We start from the raw sequence: 16213 nt of genomic DNA, 5'->3' as shown, positions 1-16213 counted from the left end.
TTATATCTGAAACATATGGGCATGCCCCATAAAAGTTTGTTCAGTGAATAAATGATTGAATGAGTCAGTGAATGAACAACTAAGGATGGGTGAATCTAAGGGAAGAAGTGAATATATATGTTCCAAGCATTAATTTGTCCAGTTGGCTTGTTTTAATTTTTAAATCATAATTGATTTAGATTTTAATTATTTCAGGCCTTATTTTTTGTCCATTGAGGAGAGAAATTTTAAAGTTTCAATATTTAGAATTGCTGAATTTAAAATCAGACGTTGCCTGGCCAGGTGTGGCTCAGCAGTTGAGCATCGACCGAGGATCCAGGAGATGGCGGTTCGATTCCCGGTCAGGGCACATGCCCAGGTTGCGGGCTCGATTCCCAGTAGGGGGCGTGCAGGAGGCAGCTGATCAGTGACTCTCTCACCACTGATGTTTCTACCTCTCTCTCCCTCTCCCTTCCTCTCTCTGAAATCAATAAAGATATATATTTTAAAAATAAATAAGTAAATAAAATCAGGTGTTAAGTAAAACATATAAATCTCTTCTTCAGAGGGCCCGGCAGACATAAATGTGAAGGAGGTTTATGTCTTCTTCATCTTCAAAAATGTTTACTGTGCCCTCATTCACAAGCAGTGGTGAGTGACATGCTTCCAGGAAAGTTAAACAATCAGGAAATCCTATCCTAGAGCAAGTGCCTGCTTACCATCTATAGCAAACATTCAGCATGATACTGCAGACAGAATCCATACATTTTCCTCCTTTATAGATGCACAATATGCTAATAACATTACCTTTGGGTGATCATTAATATATAACCAATAACTTAGAATTCTGTATTTTTTATCTCACATGTAGAATTGCTTAGGTACTACAATATGTGACCTTTTCAGGGAGAAATTGTGGACATGTCAACTGTCTTTTTAAACAGATTACAACCCTGTAGCTTCCTTTAATTAATAAGAATTAATCAGCAACTAGAGATATCAATGGTCCTTAGTTTTCTGAAATGTGGTGTGGATGCTACTGCTATGGAAAGCAGGTATAAATTTCATTTTCCATAGTGCTCTATGCTTAGCCAACCACTTTTAAAATACTGTACAGTTACAATTATGAGTAAATACTTGAGGTAAAGTTGTATCTTGTATTTAAATAGTAGCCAGAAGACCTAAAAAAAAAAAAAAAAACACCCAAAAACTGGGTTGGTTTTGCAGCCACTTTGCTTAAGATGGTAGATTCATATGTGATGGAGGAAGAGTACCACCTAGTGGTATAAAGTATAAGCTGCACCCACCTGGGAGCTGACTGGAAGTCTCCCAGGAAGCATTTCTGCCACATTTTAAAACACGCATTTCAGGCATTTTAAATGCAGACATCTTCAATCCCTGAGACGGGTGCTTATCATATCTATTATAGATTTTAGTGAATTTTGTGTGTGTGAGTATTTCTAGACAAAATGTAGAGATAATCAATATATCCGAGAATTTAGAAAAAGACCCTAAACTTTCCAAATGTTTCATAGGTACCTCAAGTATGTATGGTAAAATGTGCAGGCTAAAATATATTTATTAGATGACCTGAGAGTTTATTTAACAATTATCCACCTAAGTCTACTAGTATGTTTGAGCAAAAGTGTATTGCTTTCTTAAACAAGAAGTTAGAATTTCACTGAGATTATTTTAAGAACTTGGAAATACCTGTAAATAGCTACTCTGAAATTCTCTTTTCTTCCAGTGATGTGTGTCATAAGCATAACAGAGTACTTTACAAACTTTGGGCACATAATACATTAATACTTGAGCATTTAAAAACTTTTATAGTAGAAACTAGTTTTAATTATATAGCTTATAGTTTGGTTGACATTAATAGTTGTAATGAAAAAGAATTGAAATAATTATGAATTTGTGCATACTTCAGTTCCTAAATTAAATGTAAATTCAATTAAAATTCTATTCCCTTGGTGGGAGATAATCATATGAGTGTGTCAATGTCCTTGAGACCCTGATATGAAAAGATGAAATTGTGAAATTCAAATCACACCTAGAACCATTTTGTTTTTATTCCTCAGTTTCCTTTTTCTAGTAGCAGACATCATACACACACACACACACACACACACACACACACAGGCCAAGCCAAACACCATATCCTGCCCCTTGGCCTTTGGAGTTCTTCTAAGGTTGTCCAATCAAAGTACAGCTTCCAGCAGTGATATCTGGAACCAGAGCTGACCAGGTGATTTCTTCTTTCCATGGCAGGTGTAATCCCACGATGCTCCAGCTGTAAGAAACTTACCACAGCAGAGAATGAAGTCCAGTGGGATAGACTGGAGGTGAAAGAGCCCTAAAGGGATGAATCTCTTGTTCTGGTTGCTGAGGTCCCTGGCTCCCATTCTCTGTTCCTGTTTCTTTCCCCTAGTTTCTCTTCCCATAAATCTCTTTGAAACAAAATCTACTTAGAGATGTGTTCCTGCAACCTAAAGAGAACTGACACATACTGCATTTTTAAAACAAGGCATAGTTCTGATCATGCTACCACCCTGGGCAGAAAACCTCCAAGCTCTTTATTGCTTGAAAATTACCTCCAAGTGGTTTTTTTGGTGCTAATCTACCTTTCCAGCCTCATCTCACTCAATGTAGTGAAACTTTATTATTCTTTATTTTTTCAAAATACCTACTACTTTCCCTTATTCATTCTGCCCCACGAAAATTATGTTCTATCTCCAGCAATCCAGGTTCCACCTTGTAAAACTGTATCTGCTTTTCACGTTCAACCACAAATGATTGATCTCCCATAAATCCTTCCTCATTACTCCATGAACCAGTTAAGGTTTAGCTACCTATAAATGAAAATCTACATGTGTGGCGATTGTGAGGTGGAAGAGGGCATAGAGGGGATACATGGTGATTGAAAAAATAAAATAAAAATATAAAAATAAAATCACAATGGCTTAAAGTGAGAAATTCCTTAAATGAGGAAGCCTGGAGGTAGGCATCATTACCGGGTTGTGACAGCAGCAACATGGACATCTATGTATTACTGTTCTAGGCTGCGTAACAAATTAGCACAGACTTAACAGCTTTAACCAGTCACATTTATTATCTGACAGTTTCCCTGGGTCAGGAGTCTGTCTATGGCTTAGCTGGGTGGTGTCACAAGGCTGAAATCAAAGTGTTGGCCAGGCTGCATTCTCATCTGGAGAGTAGCAAAGAATCCACCTCCAAGCTCCCTCAGAATTGAATTATTGGTAGAATTCATTTCCTTGTGGCTGTAAAATTCGGGGAGCATTACTTCTTCAAAGCCAGCAACAGAGAAAAAGTGTCTCTGCTGCTTGGAGTCTGAATCCAGGGAAAGCATAGGCCCTCTCTTAAAGAGCTTACCTGATTAGGCCACACCTACCCAGAAGAGTCTCCCTTTTGATAAAGTCAAAGTCAACTGATTAGTGACCTTAATTACACCTGCAAAATTCATTCACCCTCGACATATAACGTAACATCATTAGAGCAATATCCCATCTCTTTGCCAAATTGTATTGATTGGAAGAAGCAAGTCATAGGTTTCATCTCAACTCAATGAGAGGGGATTCTATAGGGCTTAACTCATTAGGAGTCACCTTAGTGTGCATCTACAAAATCAGAGACCTGGGTTCTCTATTTTTCTGCTCTGCCCTATCACTAGCTTTCATCCGACTTGCCCTCGTGGTCCACAAAGGCTGCTAGTCTTCTGAGCTCCCTTCAAGCACAGTTTGTGTCTTGGTCTCCAGTCCTGCATTGAAACAGCAGATTCCACTTAAACAATAATAGTGTAGGTAACAGAAATGGAATTACTTCAGTTCTTTCATCTTGTGTAACTGCTTAGAGTTGTTATTTTGTGTTTAAATTTAAAACAGTAAAACAGAGTGCAAACTGCAGAATGTATTTTGTTTGGAGACTGCAAATTTTTATTTACACATGCAATATTTCACTTAATGTTAATAATTTTTAAATTAAATTATTTTCTTTTTTAAAATTGTTAGTTGTTTTAAAACTAAAGAACAAATTCAGAAAAGAAAACATTACATCAGGGGTCACTTCAATAGTTGCCAAATTTGTACCTTCTGCAAGATGTTTTAGTTTTATTAAACTTCACTTAAATTTTTTAGCTTTACTAGTTACTATAATGTCCATTACTATGACAATTATGCTGACAGAATTGGGTTTTTCTTTCTATTTAGTTCTTACATATCAGTGGAGCTCAATGACCTTGAACTATCTCTCTATAAAATAAGCATAATAAATAAATACAGAACTGAAGTAGCAGGCTTTGCTGAACCTTGCCTTGAGATGGAGAGACCACAACTTCCTGCATTTTGGAGATGAAAGAGAGGAAGAATCTGACCCTATCCCTCTGTCCTCAGGCGCCCCCACCAGGTGTTAACATCAGGCTGTGATTCCACCTGAATGATCTGGCCCTGAGAGGACCATCTCCCCACAAACCGGTGAGTTTTACTAGTTCCAACTCAAAACAAGGCTAGTTATCACTCACTGATAAATTGTGTGAGTTAGGAAGAGAATTTTTTTAAAATGTCTTGAAAGCGGAAAATAAACTTCCGATCATTTTTAATGAACAGAAACATTGCCGGCATTTAAAGAACATGACATTGTGGTGTGTGTTTTTCTGTGCTCAACATTAGTTTAGAGGCATCCAGGCTCAACCTTGTATCAGTGATCAAGGGCTTGATCTATTGCACTGAGATATTTACACAGCAAATTAATGAACTCACAACTTCTTTAGCATAAGCAGGCTACATTAACCTGGAATGGAGGGGGGGGGGGCACAAAAACCCCATCCTGGAAATTATTTCCTCAGAATTACACAAGTTGGGACTGTATTCTGGAACCTCAATCTCAATGGAAAGTTGCCAGTATAGCAAAGCACACCCCTCTCAATAACAAAGTGTTTAGTTAATGCACTATCCTGCCTCCCTGTAGTACACAGGGCATTCTGTTACAATCAGATCTTTCTGTCCAGGCAATGCACATTCCCTCTCCTCCCGGGTCTGCATACACCCACCCATCCAAAGCCAGCACCACTGGGAAGCTCCCAGGAGAGGGCACAGTGATGGATGGTGTAGGTTGTATTAGCTTGTGATTTGATGTAATTCTGACATTAGATTTCCCCAAATTTCTCCTCAATTAAGCTGGAGAGGGAGCAGAAACTAGAAATTTCTTGTGCCCACCACACAATGGTTGGACCTTCTCCACATCACTTCCTCCCTGCAAGAGGAGGCACAGCCCTCTAGTCTGACGTTCACGATGAAGGAAGTTGCAGGGACACCACCTGACAAGGATGGGATTGGCGTGTGGACATCTTCATGTGCAGTACTTGGTTACTTCATTGTGCAAGAAACATGAATTACGCATTTCAAAATTAAGTCATTTCTATATTTTGAACCCATATTAGTAGAAATTGAATGTTATTTATTAAATAACTTTTAATAAATGTTATTTAGTAACATTAATGTTACTAAGTAATATTTAATAAATGTCAAGTATGAAGGAAAATTATTAAGTAATACAATAGAAATAATATGCACTGGATAAATGTTATTTGTTAAATAGTAATAATACATCAGATTTTTAAATTAAGCATCAAACCTCCAATGTGTTAAGATAAAGAGTTGTCAAATACAAATGGTAAAATGATAAGAAGGGGTACATTCTGGAGTTTACATTTACAACAGTGAGGATCCAATATATATGTACATTAATTTCAAAGCTCATAACCTTTCCCCACAGGGCAGGGGGTGGGGACAAGTTGTTTGGAAAGTCTCGGGCTTTATGCCCCACGGCTCTGCCAAAGACCCACCATCCCCACTAGTTGGTCATTCACCAGCTCATTCTGCAAACGTCGCAGGAGCCACACTCCTCCCACCTGCTGGGTTCTGATTCTTCATGTCACTGACCCATCTCCAAGTTCTCTGGGCCAAGAGGTATATAGTCCAGGCTACCCCAGCACAGCAAAGGCAACCCAGGCAAAAGTCGTGGAGAAGGATCCCAGTGGCTCTGCCTCGCAGTCTCCTGTTCCTTCTAGAACTTCTCAGAGTGGCTCTCTCTCTGTATGGATCCTGCAAGAGATTCACCCTTCTGATGCCCCCTACTGAGTGACTGGGGCAGATGCTCCTAAGACTGCAGTCTGGGAAACTGAACTTTTTAACAACCTCAGCCTAAAATCATTCCAATACCTTAAAGTAAACAGTGCTTTAAAAGTGGGGTTTAGATTATTGAATATATAAGGCCCTTTTTTAAATTGAACACAGAACTAAGTGGGAAAGGCAAGGATGAAAAGCCTCAGAGGCAATCCGGCGAGGCTGGGTGGTGGTGCCCGTGGATAAAGCACTGCCAGTGAAGCTCAGTCCTGGAAGGACATGCAAATTAATCAGCAGGTGCAGCCCCAAAATAAAAATCAAAGTGACTTACTCCATGAGGAAAAGAAAACCCTGAGGAAGAAAAACAAATTTTGGGAAACTGTGAAAATGACCCCATGAAACTAAATGAAAGAGGGGACCAAAGAATGAATTACAGCAAAAAAATTTTTTAAGCACTAGAATTTTTACAGATACCATTCAACACCCCTACACACACACACACACACACACACACACACACACACACGCGTGCACGCACACACATTTTTCTACTTTGCAATGGTAAACATCAATGTCAGAAGGCGGTTTCTCTAAGCAGATGGGCTTTCCCCTTTAGGGGCCACATTGTAAAATTGGTATCTGCCTGTTTGCCCCAGGCTGGGGTGCTTTTCTCCCAGGTTCCCCCTTCTTCCTGCTTCCCCAGCTGGTAACCCCTCCACTTTGTGTTTCATTTGCTGCCCTCTGTTGTCTTTGATTTCCTATGTTCCTTCTCCTGCTGAAGATGTGGCCTCCTCGTTGCCAGATCTAATTTTTTTGTGTCAATACTCGGCTTCCTTCAAACTCTCTGACATATGACCCTGTTGAAAACATGCCTTGAAACATTTTCCGTCTAAGAGTTCCGAGAAAAAACTCTTAATTCTGCGGCTTCGCTCACGTTTCTGCTCAGATGTTTTGCTGGTTCAAGGTCGGTCCTTCCCCGGACTCTGCACTCATGCTGGCCTATCTCTGAGGCTCAAACTGTGGTCTCCAGACCAGCAAAACCTCCTCCCCTTGTTAGAAACACAGTTTGGACACTACGGAATATAGGACACCCAGTTAGACTGGAATTTCAGGTAAGCAATGAATAAATTTTATGATTAAAACATGTAGTGTAAGTATGCCCCATGCAACATTTGGGACATACCCTTTTTTTAGAAAAATTGTTGTTTACCTGAAATTCAAATTTATTTGGCATCTTGTATTTTTATTTGCTAAACCTTGCAGTCCTAAATGCAAATGACTGGTCCCTTTCATAGCCCTAGTGAAATTCAAGCCCTCCCCCCCCCCCAGGTGATTCTTATGCTCTTTAGAGTTTTAGGAGCACTCTTCTAACCTCACACCCTCAGTGACCTCATCTGCTCCCGTGACAACACTTATTGAAGCTGGGATGTTTCCCAACTGCTAGCTGATGTGGGTTCTCCTGGATTTGATTTAACCATGTGACCCACCCCTGAGTGGAAAAACAGGAAGGATGCAAGAATAAAGTTATCAGGTTCTTGGCTTTAGAGCAATTTTTACCTAAGTGTGAGACACAAAGACTTGGGAGAAGACACAATGAAGAAATTCTGTTTTTGCATAGTTATGAAAAAAGTAATTAGTCCCTGGAAGCAGGCTTTGTGCACCCAGCCTCTCCTCCTCAGTCTCTAAAAGGGACAGAGGCCCCCATACAGCCTGGGGTCTGAGAGCAGAGGAGCCAGTGCTTTTGTTGTGGGCAGTTAGACAGACATGAGCAGAGCAAGGACGATGGGCCAGGTACAGAAGGTCACCAGGGCGGAAAGCTCCAGATGCCTGACAACTGCGAAAGCAAGGATCTCGCCCCCAAGGTAACCTTTCCTCCCCTGGCATATCACTCGTCATTTGGTTTGGACCCCCTGACCTTTCCTCTCTAGAGATAACATCTTGGCCTCAGTTGTATTTCAGCTCCAGGCCCAGAAAAGTTGCAAATCCACGTAAGTGACACCACATCTGACCTCAGGACCAGCTCCGTTGACTTATGACCTCCTGCCCTGACCCCTACCAATCAGTGGGGACCATGACCCTGAAAGAGCACACTTGGAAAACTGATGAATATTCTATTGAAGCCCTCTCTTGAGACCTCCCCTAAGATTCCTGCCTGCCCGCGGGAAATAAAAGCCCTCAGGACAAAGGATCCAGCAAGTGCTCTCCCTCCAGGAGCAGCCTCCACCTTTCCTTTCCTCCTCCCCTTCCCCCGCAGGCACATATCTCCTAAACTACGAGGGACCCCACGAGACTTGCAACCAGGGGAGCAAGGGGCAGTGGCAACTTGTCCCAGGCTAACCCCCTGGCCCTGTCTCCAAGCCCCCTTTTCTCTGACTTCCCAGTGAGACAAAGCAGCCCGGCCTGGGCTCTCCTGCTGCGGCTTCTATGCTCAGCCCTGTCTTGTTTCACTGTCCTGAGCACTTTTGCTGCAGCCAATAAATTCTTGCTTGTTCGCTGCACTTTGTCTCTTGACTGAAATCTTCCCTTCAAGAAGACAAGAACCAAGGCCTCATCGTCTCTCGGGTGACACTTTCGTCAGAGTTACCCTAGGCCGCCAAGGCTCTGAGGCTGTGGAAAGACGGGGAGTGAACCGAGCTGTGCGCTGCCTGGTCTTCACTCCAGAAGAGAACAAAGACCTTAATTCTGAAATGTTGGAGGAAAAAGTCGCCTTCAATAGACACAGCCCCACTCAAGCACTTGTAAATCACAAGATCAAATTGATCGAAAGCACTGCTTTCTCTAATCAACACTGCGGTATACTGAGTGCCCACGAGGTGCTCAGAGCTGTGTCAGACGCTACACAGATAGTTACAGTTGTGACTGTGGGAATTACGGATAAAACAAGGAATGTTGAAAGAGCCAGACTCCAATTAACCTTACCAATCATTGTGGTTAAATTCTTGGGATGTCACTATTATGTGGAATTAAAAATCTGAACATTGAATGGAGGTTATTAAAAGTAGCAGCAGCAATTAAGCCTCAGATGCTTAACTTAAAACTTCCATTGTATTGACTAGATCATAGGTCACTTACTAGCTTCTTCCCACCCAAGGGACCTGAAAGCCAATATGGTCCAGTAGATGGCGCTGCAGCCCCTGGGATGCTCAGCAGGGCCATCTCACCACCACAGGGCCCTTCTTGATTTCCCAGTCCTGCAGCAAGCTGGCTCCGGGCTCACCCTCTGCCACCCCCTCGGGCCATCCTGTGTCCAGCCATGCCAAAGTGCCCACCTCTCCCAGAAACGTCCCTCTGCCGGTAATGCCTTTCCCTCCCTTACCTAGCACATTTCTACTCATCCTTTACTCTTATGGCCTTCATGAAATGTCACCTTCCCTGTGACACTATTTGGTCTTCCAGGCAGAATGTATAATGCCTACTTCAGTGGTTCCTCAGCACTCTATCAATTCCTTTTGCTATGCTTCACTAACATTTTATATTCATTAACTTATTTCTTCAATAGATATGTATTGAGTATCTGCCATGGACCAGATATTGTATCCAGCTCTGGAAACAGAACTTGAAGCTGCCAACCTAGAGGGAGAGACAGGAATGTGATTGCAGGATGGTACATTAAGAATGGACAAGGCGTGCAAACGGGAGCACTGGGGAAGCTCAGAGGAGGCACAAAAAATCCTGTAGCCCTGTGCTCAAGTCCATGGAATCACCCTCACCCACACAGCCTAATCAGCTTCCCAAGATGGAAATGAGATGACTGACTGTGGCCGGCCTTTTCTCCTACAGCCAGCACTGATCTAGACGAAGTGCCGACCTAGACCAAGTGCAGATCTGGACCAAGTGTTCACCATCGCTCCATTTAATGAGCCAGGTATGGACTGCTAAAATTTCAGACCCAAAAGTCTTCTATGTTTTATGGTGTCAAATGCTGGTTTCTTAATTAACCTATTGAAGTACTGCAGGAAATTGAATGCTTCCTTTTAAGGAGAGCATTGTTCCTTCCCACAGGGTCAAAGAGCAAAAATCAGGCTCTTGACCTTCAATGACACAGAACATAACTTAAGGTCCCAGTTGAAAAGAACTCAGTCACAAACTGGTGTCAACCCAGCCTTTTCCTAAGGTTCATGTGATACCTGTGACATTTAGAGTCCTAAGGGTCACCTAAAGATGCTCCACATCCCGCCCCTCCTCCAGCACTGCCCCCCACCAAGGGGTCAGACTGCAGAAAGCAACCAATCGGTTCATGTTGCCTAAGCTCCTGTTGCCTAAGAATATACAAAAATATTCTTCCCTTAACTACCCTTTGTGTTCTCTTCAGCTTTATAGATGTGTGCTACAAGGAATAACCATTTAACAATGTCCTGTGACTTCTGCAAGGCAAAATTTAGAGTCATTGCCTGTTAAGTTGTGAAGTGTTCCTCATGCGATGACCCAGTTGATAAATTGCTTCTTGATTCAGAGCAAGAGAAAGTTCAGTTCCTCAAAGAGCTAGCCTGCATCCTGCCATCTGACAGAGAATTATATTACCCAACTACTTCTCTGTTTGCCTTAGCTCCAGAAAAGCAGAAGTTATGCCCTACTGCAGTAACTGACTTATTTCAAGGGTCCTGTGACATTGATTCCTCTGCGATATTAATGTGTCTCTGGTCTAAACTGTGCATTGTGTTTGATTTTGTAAACAGCCTCAGGCTTTTCTGGAAATAGGTAGGTTATAATTTTAAAGAACTGCATTTTAATTTTACCAAGAATTAATTTTACCAAGAATTGGTTTCCTTCAAAACTTTTATCTCAGTTATATATATATATTTTAAATATATCTTTATTGATTTCATTGAGAGGAAAGGAGAGGGAGAGAGAGAGATAGAAACATCAATGATGAGAAAGTCATTGATCGAGCCCGCAACCCGGGCATGTGCCCTGACCGGGAATCGAACCCTGATCGCCTGGATCCTAGGTCGACGCTCTACCGCTGAGCCACGCCCAGCCGGGCTATCTCAGTTATATTTTTACATTCATTTTTCTACCAGATTAATTTCTGTTGCCTCTATTAGACTAAGTTCCATGAGGGGAGAGACTCCATGTAATAGGGTCACTATTGTATCTTCATGCCTAGCATCGTGCCTGTGGGTCAATGGTACCTGTGTCAGTCAAGATAGACCAAGCTGTGCTACAGTAACAAGTCCCTTACTAGTACTTTCACTTCACCGAGCCAAACCTCACCACGTGGCCATGAAGGGGATGTGTAACCCTCCGAGGAAGGGGCTCTGCAGGGAGGGAACATAATATTTGGTGAATGTTAATACCATCTATAACACTGTCCCAGGAATTAAGTCACCTGGACTTACAAATCACATTTTCTTAAATTAGTTAGGTACTCTTTAATTATGTCTTTCCATGTATCTTTAACCTTTGGTACATTTGAAACTTGTTTGTTTTATAATAACCTGATTTCAAAGTATCTTACTATACCACAGACATGGTTATACTTAGGCCAAATATACTTCATCATCCACAATATTTCCCTCCCACAGATAACTCAGAAAGTCTAGAGAGCAGCGTATGTTTTTTCCCAGCCCCAATATACTACCAGAGGCCTCTCACAGTTACAGAGCCTGTGTCAGTGTCCAGCTCCTGTGATAGGGTAGACCAGATAACCTGAAACCTTTCCCTTCAAAACACCTGAAAAACTGGACAGAATAGACAAACATCATCTTAAGGGCATGTCTGAGCTTGCTAGAAGATAAGGGCACTCCAGGGGCCAAAAATGAAAATGAAACAGAAGCTAGAGAACCAAGAGAGCAGCAATCATCTGGGTGCTGGGCTTCCCAGATCTATGTCAGCATAGTAACACCCAAGGCTGAGGTTTTAAAGGCTTCCGGAAGCAAATGATCGTAATAAAAGACTAATTAAGTAAATCTGTGAAGGCTTTTCCCTTTATTCTCCTACCAGCAACATTCAGGCAAAACAAGCAGAAAGTGTGATTACAGTTGAGACCCCAAATAAAGCTTGAATCCCCCAAAGGAACTCAGCCTATGTAACATACAAATAGTGTTGCCATATTTGGCCAATAAAAATACAGGACATCCAGTTAAATCAGTATTGCAGATGAACAACAAATAAAATTTTAACCTAAGTATGCCCAGTGCAATATTTGAGACTCTTATACTGAAAAAGTATTTGTTGCCCGGCCGGGCGTGGCTCAGCGGTTGAGCCTCGACCCAGGATCCAGGCGATCGGGGATCGATTCCCTTTCAGGGCACATGCCCGGGCTGCGGGCTCCATCCTCAGTCAGGGGCATGCAGGAGGCAGGCGATCAATGACTCTCTCATCATTGATGTTTCTATCTCTCTCTCTCCTTCTCCTTTCCTCTCTCTGAAATCAATAAAGATATATTTAAATTTAAAAAAAAGTATTTGTTGTTTATCTGAAATTCAGTATTTCATTTGGCAACCCTAGGTACACCAGAAAAATTATGCACCAGTATAGGGAATCAACAAGAATGCTTGTCTGTCTCCACATAGGCTCTGAATGGGGTGAGGAGAGGTATTCCCCCCAGGTATTAACAGTCATAGGCCTGCCCTTACATGGATTTATGATTCAACTTTATACTGCCTGCATGATCCTTATCTGCCAGGCCAGAAATTAGCATTTCCCCCAGCCCTGGCCTGTGTGGCTCAGTCATTAGAACACTGACCTGAGCACCAGAGGGTTTTGGGTTCAGCTCCCAGTCAAGGGCCTGTACCTGGATTGCAGGTTCAATCCCAGTCCCAGTAAAGGCACAGCAGGAAGCATCCACTTGATGTGTCTCTCTCACATCGATTTTCTCTCTCTCTCCCTCTCTCTCCTCCCCTCCCTCCCTCCCTCCCTCCCTCCCTCCCTCCCTCCCTCCCTCCTTCCCTCCCTCCCTTCCTCCCTTCTACTCTCTCTAAAGTATCAATGGGGCCCGGATGGGTGTGGCTCAGCAGCTGAGCCTCGACCTAGGATCCAGGGGATCAGGGTTTGATTCCCGGTCAGGGCACATGCCCAGGTTGCGGGCTCCATCCCCAGTGGGGGCATGCAGGAGGCAGCTGATCCATGACTCTCTCATCATTGATGCTTCTATCTCTCTCTCTCCCTCTCCCTTCCTCTCTCTGAAATCAATAAAGATATATTTTAAAAATCAATGGGAAACATATCCTCTAGTGAGGATTAACAAAAAATTTAAAAAGCAATGTCCCCCAGACCATGATGCCCCAGGACTCCTAACAGAGGCAAATACAAACCTGCCCTGGGTGGGGAGGGGCCACACCCTCCAGTGAAGCCACTGTGGAGGTCCACAGACAATGCCTCACAAAGCTAGGGACAGCTGAAAGTGGCAGTGTTTGTGCACAGCTAGCAAGGCGGCTCTTCCACTTGCCAGCTAAAGAGGCCTAAGGGCGGGAAGCCTTCGGTCGCCCTGCAGGGTGTGGGTCCTTTGAGCTGATTTCTTCCTCCTTTTCTCTTAGGAGGGCAAGTCACAGTTTTCGGTTCTAGGATTTCAGATGGTGAGTCACCTCTTGCCAACCATCTCGAATAAATAAATTCATCGCTGCTGCTGACAAAGGCAAAGCGAAACAAAGCAGCCAGTTCTAGTGATTGCGGACCCAGAGTTCATTAAGGTCTAACTTCTCTTTTGTTTTCTCATAAAAACCACTTGTTCCATAAACTCAAGAAAAGCTTGAGCAATCTGCTTTCAAAGGCTGGGCTCCACCACTCCCTGTCCCTGAAATCCCATAGACAGGCCAGCTACCCTGGTTTCCCTGGGACTTTCCTGGCTATAGCATGGACACTCCTCAGTCCTGGGCAAATCGAGACAGTCAGTGGTAACAGGGAACATTTTTTTCATCCTCATAAAAGGCAAATTAAGTAAATCTGCGAAGGTTTTCCTTTTTTCCTCCTGTCAGCAACATTCAGGCAAAATGAGCTAATCATTATTTCATCAAGAGGTGGGCTATGCAGGCAGCGTTTATAATTGCAGTATATGTATATAAGTATCCATATTTATACAGCATAAATATGCATATATATACTCATACATTCTTAAGCTTCCTTGAGCTTCAGTTCCCTCACCTGCAAAATCCAAACAAACAAATAAAAAATACAACAGTGAAGATTTGGTGAAGATTAATGACATTGTGCCAATCAGAGATAAAGCAATTAGCTTAGCTCCTGGAACACAGTCAGCACTCAAGAATGATAGCTATTTTGATTATTAAGTTTGAGACTTTTGTAGCACTTAGATTTTATATTTTGGAAACTGTTATTAAATGCTTCAGTTTTCCACATTTCTGCTTTGAAGTAGCAGCTTTGTTAATATAGCTTGATTTTTCTCACACAGCATGTCAGAATCTACTAACACATGCAAATTATTTTCTCTTACTGTGTTTGGACACTTATCTGATCATTCACCCTTTGATTTTCAAAACCCAAAAACCTTTATCAAGACTTAAGGGAAAATAACCATAACACCAGTAATTTGTTTTCACTTTTAAAAAAACAAATGTGATATACTTTAATCTTGTCTGCTTATCTTTTTTCCCCAAAATGCAAAAGTAACTGAAAATACCTTTCCATTTTCCCCACCTCTTATCATCAGTGACCCAGAACTAACAGTTTCCATTTCTAACTGGCTGATTTTCAAAGTATTCAAACCTTTAAATTGAGTGTACATTTTATACCAGGCATTGTTTGACTAATAGAGTAAAAACCTCATTTCTGCTGACCTCACTGCCTGGAATTAGGCTGCATTGAGCATGTACATATTAACAATTTTTTAAATTGCTATTGATCTGAAGACATTACCTCCCTCTGTTAGAAGTACATAACACTGAGCCATTTGGAGTGAGTTGTGGTAGATTTTCCCCAAATCATCCATATAATCTTTTTTTCCCCCAATTTTTCAAGATTTTTTTAATTTCTGGGAATGTAGAACATATATTCTAATAAACTTAGTTTTAGATTAATTCTAGGTCTACAGAAATATTGCTAAGATAATACAGAGTGTGTGTATACCTCCCACCCTCTTTCCCCTATTTTTTTTATAATTTTTGGGGGGTAACAATTTTATTATTTATTTATTTTTATTTATTTATTTATTTATTTTTAAGTTTCTTTATCTTTATTGTTGAGAATATTATAGATGTCCCCTTTTTATTCCCACTGATCCCCTCCACCCCGTATCCATCCTACCCCCAGGCTTTCCCCATACCAATGTCTGTGTCCATGGATTATGCTTATAAGTATATAAATTCTTTGATTAATCTCTCCCCACCCACTCCCTCCTCCCTGCCTTCCCTCTGAGATCCCTCAGTTTGTTCCATGCTTCTATGTCTCTGGATCCACTTTATTCACCAGTTTATTTTGTTTATTATATTCCACATATAAGTGAGATCTTGTGGTATTTGTCTTCCTCTGACTGGCTTATTTCACTTAGCATAATACTTTCTAGTTCCCTCCATGTTGTTCCAAAGGATAAAATAGCCTTCTTTTTTATAGCTGCATAGTATTCCATGGTGTAAATGTGCCACAGCTTTTTTATCCACTCATCTACTGATGGGCACTTGGGCTGTTTCCAGATCTTAGCTACTGTAAATTGTTCTGCTATGAACATAGGGGTGCATAAGTTCTTTGTGATTGATGTTTCGGGTTCCTTAGGATACATTCCTAGGAGTGGGATCACTGGGTCAAATGGCAGGTCAATTTTTAATCTTTTGAGGAAACTCCATACTGCTTTCCACAGTGGCTGCACCAGTCTGCATTCCCACCAGCAGTGTACTAGGGCGCCCTTTTCTCCTCACCCTCGCCAGCACTTGTAGTTCGTTGATTTGTTCATGGTAGTGATTCTGACAGGTGTGAAGTGATACCTCATTGTGGTTTTAATTTGCATCTCTCTGATGATTAATGATGCTGAGCATTTTTTCATATGTCTCTTGGTCACCTGTGTGTCCTCTTTGGAAAAGTGTCTATTTAGGTCCTTTGCCCATTTTTTAATTGGATTGTTTGTCTTCCTTTTGTTAAGTTGTATGAGTTCCTTACATATTTTGGATATTAACCTTTATCCGATGTGTCGTTGGCAAATATGT

The sequence above is a fragment of the Miniopterus schreibersii genome, assembly GCF_964146895.1.
Source record: "Miniopterus schreibersii genome assembly, chromosome: 2".
Lineage (NCBI taxonomy): Eukaryota > Metazoa > Chordata > Mammalia > Chiroptera > Miniopteridae > Miniopterus > Miniopterus schreibersii.
The sequence above is the reverse complement of the archived record's forward strand: the minus strand, read 5'-3'. Positions refer to the sequence as shown.